This window comes from Herpailurus yagouaroundi, unplaced genomic scaffold (genome assembly GCF_014898765.1).
Source record: "Herpailurus yagouaroundi ecotype Mexico unplaced genomic scaffold, PumYag 222, whole genome shotgun sequence".
NCBI classification, from domain to species: domain Eukaryota; kingdom Metazoa; phylum Chordata; class Mammalia; order Carnivora; family Felidae; genus Herpailurus; species Herpailurus yagouaroundi.
Genome location: NW_024412453.1, coordinates 4,150,477 through 4,160,171, shown reverse-complemented (window position 1 = coordinate 4,160,171; position 9,695 = coordinate 4,150,477). Strand labels below are relative to the sequence as shown.

General features: G+C 42.6%; 1 non-coding gene across 1 annotated transcript; it reads left to right on the top strand.

Moving 5' to 3' along the window:
• The first annotated feature begins 7,759 nt into the window (after window positions 1-7,759).
• TRNAA-AGC (transfer RNA alanine (anticodon AGC)) lies at window positions 7,760-7,831 on the top strand. The gene has a single exon. It is a non-coding gene; the product is annotated as a tRNA-Ala (tRNA).
• The last annotated feature ends 1,864 nt before the right edge of the window (window positions 7,832-9,695 follow it).

Here is a 9,695-nt window from a genome sequence, read left to right as displayed (position 1 = left end):
CTGGCTGCATCATTCTTATGTTTTTTTGTGTCATGGTGTCTAAGCATTTATGTATTAAAATGCCTATTATTTATATTATACATATCCTTTTATTATTTTTTCTTTATATTACAATCAGGTCATTACATCGATTTAACAAAAAAAAATATGTACAAAAAAACCAATGTGTTGGATTTCCCTTTAGGAAGAGTAATGGGGGGGATTATAAACATTTTTATTATAAAAAAGGAGCTGGAGTCCCTGGCTGGCTGAGTTGCTTAAGTGTCCATCTCTTGATTTCAGCTCAGGTCATGAACTCACGGTGGGTTCGTGAGTTTGAGCCCTGAGAATCCCTGCTTGGGATTCTCTCTCCCTCTCACTCTGCCTCTCCCCTGCTCACACTTGTGCTTTCTCTCTAAAAAGAAATAAAACTAAAACTAAAAAAAAAAAAAAAAAAAAAAAAGGGAGCTACTGGGACTGAAAGTGTGACCCCTTAGCTTAGAAGTATCTCCTGGAGATGGGGCACCTTTCTTGACTGCTTGGCCATTTGATCCCTGTGCAAAAGTGAGGAGTTGTTGGCAGGGAAAAAGGGGGTTGCTGTTGGGTAGAAGACCGTAGATGTCTGTTCCCCGCTGATGGTGGATTCCAGCATCTCAGCAAAGATCTCAAGCTCTAGGGTGGCTGGAAAGAGCAAAGCTTCTGATAACCGAGTATGCAGATGGGTAGACAGAGGTGTGAATGTGTGTAGGACAGGGGCAGAGCTGGTTTCCAGGAAGTGGTCGGGTATTTGTATATGTGTTTGTATGCGCATGTGGTGTGTATATGTAGATGCTGTATGTAGATATATTTTAATATTCCCTGATTGAGGTTATTTGTAAATAAACAGGAGGCAGAGATAATAGTGGTTTGGGTGCAATAGTAATTATTGTAGTCCTCTTCCCTTATCTGCGGCTTCGCTTTCCACAGTTTCAGTTCCCCGGGGATCAAAGGCAGTCGGGAAGCAGATGATCCTCCTTATGACGAATCCGCAGAAGGTCAATAGGCGCCTAGCGCTACGTCACGGCACTTACGTCAGGGCACCTACGTCACAGCGCCTGCGTCACTCACCTTATTTCGCCTCATCGCGGGAGCATTTCATCACCTCACGTCGTCGTCACAAGAAGGGTGAGTAGAGGATTGAGAGAGAGGCCTCATTCCCACAACTTTTGTTACAGGGTATTGTTATAATTGTTCCATTTTATTATAGTTTTGTTAATCTCTCAGTGTGCCCAATTTATAAAGTAAACTTTCTCATAGGTGTGTATATGGAGAAGACGTAGTATTTATAGTGCTCAGGGCTGTCTTCGGGGTCAGGTGTGTGCTGGGGGTCCCGAATGTGCCCCCGGGATGGGAGGGCTGTGGCATTTGCCAGAGAAGCTCTTCAGAGAAACTGGGTGCAGCCTCTGTAACAGTTTAAAGAAAACCACGAGACTGAAGACGCGGTGCTGATATGCGTGAGGGCGAGGGTGGGGGGATTTTAGTTACCTAAGTGGCTGTTTCTTTAAACCAGAGTTGCCCGGACTTGCCTGAGGCTCAGAAGGGGCAGCAGCGTGAGGAGAGGATTTTGGATTTAATTTTGGGGGCCCTGAGAGCCTCTGGTAGTTTGAGCAAGAAAGTAAGGGCGTATTTGTTAAAAAATGCACATACCCAGGCCTCATTCCAGCCTCTCAGAATCTGCGTGAGTGATAAGCACACCTCAAGTGATTCTTATCATCATGCAGTTTAAGGGATAGCATGCCTTATAGTGGGGGTTCTTATACCTGAGTGTGCATCAGAATCTCCCCCTCGCACCCCCCCCCCCCAGGCTTATCAAACCACTGGGTGCTGGGTCCCACTTCCAGAGTTTCATAATCAGTAGCCTGGGGAAAGATAGAGAATTTGCATTTTTAAAAAGTTTCCAGTGCTGCTGATGCTATGCGTCCCTGGACCACACTCTGAGAAGCATTGGCTTCTGGCAGGGGTTCTCAGCCCTGGCTGCATGTTAGAATCATCTGGAAACTTTAAAAAATACCAATGTCCTGGTAACACAAGGGTCCCAACACGTCAAAATCTGTAGGGGTGGGATCCAGGCATTGAAACAAAGAAGCCCAACCTTTCCAGTGTGTAACCAGGGATGAGAACCATTATCTGAAAGTTTTTTTTTTATTGTTTTTTTTTTTTAGAAATCAAAATGGCATCTGATTTCTTTTGTAAAGTTTATTTATTTATTTATTTATTTATTTATTTATTTATTTATAATAATCTCTATATTCAGTGTGGGGCTCGAACTCATGACCCCAAGATCAAGAGTCAAACATGCTTTCAACTGAGCCAGCCAGGCACCCTTATTTCTCTTTTTAAAAAAGTTTATTTATTTAAGTCATCTTTACGCCCAGTGTGGGTGGGACTTGAACTCCTGACCCTGAGGTCAAGAGTTGTTTGCATGTTCTTTCAACTGAGCCAGCCAGACACCTCCATTATCTGAAAGTTATAACCTTTAATAACCTTCAGTTGGTTATTAAAAGATGCAACACCTTCAGCCGCACCGCTCCCTAGTCAGAAACCCTGGGGCTGGGGATACTTGCATTTTGTTAAAACATTTTTTTCTTTTTGTCCTTTTTAAAAATATTTATTTTTGAGAGAGAGAGACACACACACACAGGGTGTGAGCAGGGGAGGGGCAGAGAGAGAGGGAGTCACAGAATCCAAAGCAAGTTCCAGGCTCTGAGCTGTTAGCACAGAGCCTGATGTGGGGCTCAAAGTCACCAACTGCGAGATCATGACCTGAGCCGAAGTCGGACGCTCAACTGACTGAGCCACCCAGACGCCCCTGTTAAAACCTTTTTTTAATGTTTTATTTTTATTTTTTGAAAGAGAGAGACAGAGTGTAAGCAGGGGAGGGGCAGAGAGAGTTGGAGACACAGAATCTGAAGCAAGCTCCAGGATCTGAGCTGTCAGCACAGAGCCCAATGTGGGGCTTGAACTCACGAATGGCAAGATCATGACCTGAGCCGAAGTCGGACACTTAACCAGTTGAGCCACCCAGGCACCCCTGGGGTTTCTTGCATTAAAAAAAAAATTTTTTTTTTAATGCTTTATTTAGTTTTGACAGAGAGACAGAGCATGAGTGGGGGAGGGGCAGAGAGGGAGGGAGATGCAGAATCCGAAGCAGGCTCCAGGCTCTAAGCTGTCAGCACAGAGCCCGTCGCAGGGCTCAAACTCACAGACTGTGAGATCATGACCTGAGCCAAAGTCAGACGCTCAACCGACTGAGCCACCCAGGCGCACCGATTCTTGCATTTTAAACAAGTATCCTAGATGCACTGAAATTAGAGAATCTAGTCACATGGCCACTGTCCCCTCCCCAAACTTCTGTGTCTTGGGGGCAATAATGTGTAAAATGACCAAATCCTACCATGAGCTGAGCCCCTTGCAAGCTGGAACATTTAGATTTAGCATCTCCTCTTCCCAGTATAACCATGAATGAGGTAGAAGTATTAGCTCCGTTTGACAGATAGGGAAACTAAGGCTTAGGGACATCACATGACTCACTTAAGGTCACTCTGCCCCTAAGTGGCAGAATCAAGATCTGAACCCAGGGTTCTCAAACTTTAAAACCCCTGCCCTTTGTGCCAGGCTATGTTCTTTGCTTGGGGTCTCCTTCAGACGTGTGTGTGTGTGTGTGTGTGTGTGTGTGTGTGTGTGTGTGTATTGGGAACACTTGCAGAAATACAAAATATTTTATATCAGTGAAGATGTAGTCTGGGTGTTCAGGCCACTGTAGTTGTTGAATAAACAGAAGATTCATTTATGTCAGCCATCTTGCCTCTTCCTTCTGGAATTGGCTCGTTGGTATTAATGGGTAAATGGGCCTCACTTGGGCAATTGTGATTAACGCTGACCACTGAGATTACCTCAGCCCCACTGGCTCCCACATGCCATAAAGCTTCGATTAATGCAGCTCCTCTACCCTGTGCTCTGGGTCCCAGGCCTGGGAGGAAGCCAGCCCCATGCGCAGAGGGGGGGTTAGCGGAAATGAAAGACTATTGGCGTTTTCAAACCATTGCCTTAGTTTAGGCACTCAGCATTTCCCTGTCCGGCCTGGCATTGACTTGAGAAGCTTGGCCTGTGGGGACTGAAGGAAGGAGGGCGCTTAGAAACCGAAGTGGAGTTTGGGTTCATGTCCACATGGGCTGCTCAGAATGCAGTAATCCAGGTTTTGGATCAGATAAGGTTAAATCTCTGCTCTGCCTCTTTTTCAGTAAAAATTGAGGTATAATTCATTTACCATAAAATTCACAGCATAAAAGTGTACAATTCCGTGGGTTTAAGTGTATTTGTATAACTATCATCACTATCTTATTCCTGAATGTTTTTATCATCCTCCAAAGAAACCCTGGTTCCATTTTCCATTTCCACTCCTGATTTCCTTCTGTCCACCAGCCTCTGGCAACTGCCAGTCTGCTTCTGTCTCTGTGGATTTGACCAATCTGGATTTATCAGTGGAATCATACAATATGTGACGTTTTGTGTCTGGCTTCTATCAGTTAATGTTTTTAGGATTCGTCCATGTTGTAGCGTGTTTTAGTCTCTCATTGCTTTTTATGGCTGAAAAATATTTCCTTGAGTGCATAAATAACATTTTGTCTGTCCATTCGTCCATTGATGGACATTTGGATTTATCCCACTTTTTTGGACTATCATGACTAGTGCTGCAATGAACATTTGTGCACCTTTTATTTAGATAGACATGTCTTCATTTCTGTTGGGTATATACCTATGAGTGGCATTGGTGGCTCATGTGGCAACTCCATGGATAACTTTTTGAGGAACTTCCAGACTGTTGCTATAGCATCTCCCTGCTCCTTTTGGGGGGAAGTGGCTTCAGCTCTGGAATCTCAGTCTGTTCCTCCATAGAATGGGAGCCATTGGAGTGCCAGCCTCATTGGGTTGTTGTGATGGGGGAATAAAATAACAAAGGCAGAGCCCTGCAGCACCATCCCTGGCATGGGACCAAGCACTTAATAACTGTTAGCTCTTATTAGTATTTACCTACATATTTACTTATTTATGAAAGGAATATAGCCCAAAAATATATACCACCCTCACCGGGAAGGAGAATAATAAAATAGGCTTAGAAAATCAATGGGGATATAAATGGCAGTATTTCCTGGAGTCCAAGTGTGGGTTTTATTAAAGTTCAATGCAGTAAGCATTTCTGCATTGAGGCTGAGCTTATTTACTCTTAGAACCTGAGCAAAGCAGAGAGATTGGGACTCGAACCAGTCACCTATGGGGTCTGTTAGCTTCCTGGGATGGCATTCCCCCATCTCCATACCCTTATTTCTAGTTTGTCATTAAGGTAGGTAATCTGAAGATTGGATAGGTCTGTAGTTGGCTGGCATGGGATGAGGAGTCAAGAAAGAGCCTGGAAGAAATTCTGACGAGCTATCCTTGTGACCGTTCTTGGCACTGGTCACAATAGGAAAAGCTACCATTTTTTGAGCAGTAACTATATGCCAGGTGATTTGTTCAAAGCTGGGGATACAACCCTGACTATTAACTATGTCACAATTATGTGAGTCTTTTTGGTCAAAGACATAATTAATAAATAATAATGTGTGCTAAATATGTGTTAGGTGCTGTGCTAGCTTCCTTACATACATTATCTCATTTAATCCACACACTACATCTATAGATTGTTTTCATATAATTCTTGTTTTACAAGTAAGGAAACAGGCCCAGACAAGTTAAAGGACTTACCCGAGGGCTCTCAGTGAGGAAGAAATGAAGTTAGAATATGAACGTGGGTGTGTGATTCCAAGGCTTTGCCCACTGTTGGTGGTATACACCTGGGTTTGCTGCTGTGCATAAGGGGCTGAGTCCTTTTCCTACGCCTTTTTTTGATTCCTCATCTCCTCCTCCTACTCAGTGTGCTCTGGCTATCCTGGCCTCCTTTCAGTTCTGAGAACACCAACTTCCTTTTCTTTTTGGAGACTTTGTACTTGTGTTTCCTATGCCTGTAAGTTGCCCTCACCAACTCTTTTTTAGTAAAACAATTTTTTTCTAATGATTATTTATTTCTGAGACAGAGAGAACACACCCACACATGTAGGGGGTAGGGGCAGAGAGAGAGGGAGACACAGAATCTGAAGCAGGCTCCAGGCTCTGAGCTGTCAGCACAGAGCCTGATGCAGAGCTTGAACTCACAAACTGCGAGGTCATGACCTGAGCCAAAGTCAGTCACTTAGCCGACTGAGCTACCCAGGCACCCCCTCACCAACTCTTTCACATAGTTAACTCCTGTTATTCTCCCAGTCCATGGGAGAAACTGCTTATTGCCTCCCCAAAACAATTTGCCCTTTTTAATAACAACTCTGGGTGATGCTTTAGAGACTCCAGTTTCCAGCCTTTCTTGCAGCATGGTGTGTTCATGGGACCAGCTTCTGGCCAATGAGATGGAAGTAGAAGATTCATCTCCTTAAATGGGTGGGGGTGTGTTCCCTTATTTGTCTAATGTCCTTGCCCTGTCCTGTTGTTTATGATGCCAATGTGGTGTCTGGAGGTCTGGCAACCATTTGGACCCTGAGGAGAATGGAAGCCGCATATTAAGGAATGTAAAGCAGAAAGACAGAAGGAGGCTGGGCCCCTGAACTGATGAAGCTGCCAAATTAGTTTTAGGCTGTTAGCCTTCTGCCTTCTCATGGAATAAGACAAATTGGAAACTTTTGTTAAAGCTACTAAGTTGTGTCTCTATTACTAGCAACTAAAAAAATTCCTAACTAATCCAATTTCTTGGCTTAAATATCACTTTCTCATAATTACTTATATGAAACTCAAAATAGGTCCTTCCTTTTGTTCTTTCTTGTAACTCCTGGTTCTTTTCTTTCACTGCCCTGATTCCAATGAAAAGAAATATATATACATATTATTTTTATTAATTTATTTTCTCCACTGGACTATTGGACATATGGGCAAGGCCACTGGGTATAGTTAGATTTGCATGACACAAATCTAAGGGGTACCAGTTAAATAATAGTTTATGTGGATGGCATTTCCTGAAATTGTGTTAATGCATAGCCTGTACAGCACAGTCCTATCTACAAGGTCAGGAGGGACCTTGACCTTGAAGCTTATCAGTGTACTCCTGGTGTGTAGCCATAATGTCTGGGCCATGGTCAATCCTCAACAAACTTTGTTTGCAGGATGAAAGGATTAACAAAAATTATGGATGCCCTGAGGTGGGTACTGAGGGTAGAGGGTTGGATGAAGCTTGGAAATGATGGCAACAAGGCATGGAGTCTCTAACTCTGAAAAGAACAAAGATTCTGGGGCTCAGAGGGAGGTGGTCCCACTTTTGGGGGAGCTGGAGGATTTGTGGATAGGAGAGACCCTTCTCTTATTTGGCCTCAGTTTTCATCTATAAAGTGAGGGCATTTTTGCAGAAAAGTGGTTTTGTGTAACCTTTATTTTCTTTTTTATTTTATTTTACATCTTTTTTTGCTTTAAGTAGGTAATGCCTGCGTGATAAAATACTCAAGTATACAAAAAGCATAGAAAGAAAAGTAAATTACTTTCATTTCTAACTCCTACCTCCCCATATACACTCTCTGCATTACCCACTCCCCACGCCCCCGGGCCGCCCCCCCCCACAAAAAGAAACTCTCCTGGCTATCACTGTAACCAATAGTTTTCTTTTAAGGGAGAAAATTTCTGTTTTCTTTCATGAAAGCAGTGTAGCAAAGCAGTACTAGCAGCAGGTGGGGATGTAGCTCAGTGGTAGAGCGCATGCTTAGCATGCATGAGGTCCTGGGTTCGATCCCCAGCATCTCCATCCTGTTTGTATCCTTGCTTGGGGAAATAGATTTCTTTGTTACAGCCACACCACTTACTTTACAATCTGCAAACTAATCATCTTGCTTGGAGGTAAGCACTTATGTTTTTTTCCTGGTTTGCTTGTAACTCTTCTGTTTTCTTTTTTAAATTTACTTATAATTGACATATAGCATTGTATCAGTTTCAGGTGTACAAATATAATAATTACATATTTGTATATATTGTGAGATTATCACTACCATAAGTATAGTTAACATCTGTCACCATACATAGTAAAAAAAAAATCATTGTTCTTGTGATGAGAACTTTTAAGATCTATTCTCTTAGCAACTTTTAAATATGCAATACAGGGGTGCCTGGGTGGCTCAGTCGGTTAAGTGGCCAACTTTGTCTCAGGTCATGATCTCGCGGCCCGTGAGTTCAAGCCCTGCATCGGGCTCTGAGCCTGTTTCAGATTCTGTGTCTCCCTCTCTCTGACCCTCCCCCGTTCATGCTCTGTCTCTCTGTCTCAAAAATAAATAAATGTTAAAAAAAAAAGTTTAAATATGCAATACAGTGTTATTAACTATAGTCACCATGTTGTACATGACATCCCCATGACTTACTTATTTTGTAACTGTAAGTTTGTACCTTTTAACTCCCTTTGCCCATTTTGCCCCCACCAGCAACCACCAATCTGTTCTCTGTATCTATGATCTTGGATTTGTAGATTCCACATATAAGTGAGATCATAGGATATTTGTCTTTCTCTGATTTATTTCTTTTTATTTAAAAAAATTTTTTTCAACGTTTATTTATTTTTGGGACAGAGAGAGACAGAGCATGAACGGGGGAGGGGCAGAGAGAGAGGGAGACACAGAATCGGAAACAGGCTCCAGGCTCTGAGCCATCAGCCTAGAGCCCGACGCGGGGCTTGAACTCCCGGACCGCGAGATCGTGACCTGGCTGAAGTCGGACGCCTAACCGACTGCGCCACCCAGGCGCCCCTAGATTATTTTTATTTATTTATTTTTTAAATTAAAAACATTTAAAAAATATTTGTTTATTTTTGAGAGACAGAACATGAGCAGTCAGACACACACACACACACACACACACACACACACACACAGAATCTGAAGCAGGTGCCAGACTCTGAGCTGTCAGCCTAGAGCCTGACACAGAGCTTGAACTCACAAACCATGCAATCATGCCCTGAGCTGAAGTTGGACACTTAACCGACTGAGCCACCCGTGTGCCCTGGCTAGATTTGTTTTTTAATATACCCTCTTTCTTTATAGAACAAAACTATTTTCAGGAAAGATTTAATATTCAGTAATAATCACTATTTTCTTGATCCATACTTAGATTTAAAATAAATAATTTAAGGGAAATGTGAAATTCTATTTTAAACGTAGTATTCAAATTTAACAATATATGAATCAAAATTCGGAACCACCAAAAAAAAATTACATCTATAGTTCATACCTTTTTGGTGTTTTAGATTTTAAACACAAAAACTCCCAAGTGGTCAAATTGAAGGACAGAGTTGATGAGACTCAAATTTTCTCTCTTTTTCAATTCTTTTTTTTTAATGTTTATTTATTTTTGAGAGAGAGAGAGAGAGAGACAGAGAGAGACAGAGACAGAGGACAAACAGGGGATGGGCAAAGAGAGAGGGAGACACAGAATCCAAGACAGATTCCAAGCTGAGCTGTCAGCACAGAGCCTGACACAGGGCTCAAACTCCCAAACAACGAGATCGTGACCTGAGCCAAAGTCAGATGCTTAACCCACTGAGCCACATGGGCATCCCTCTCTGTCTTTTTCTTTGGATCACTGTGCTATCATTTATTTCCAATACGTTATTTAAAAACAGGAAT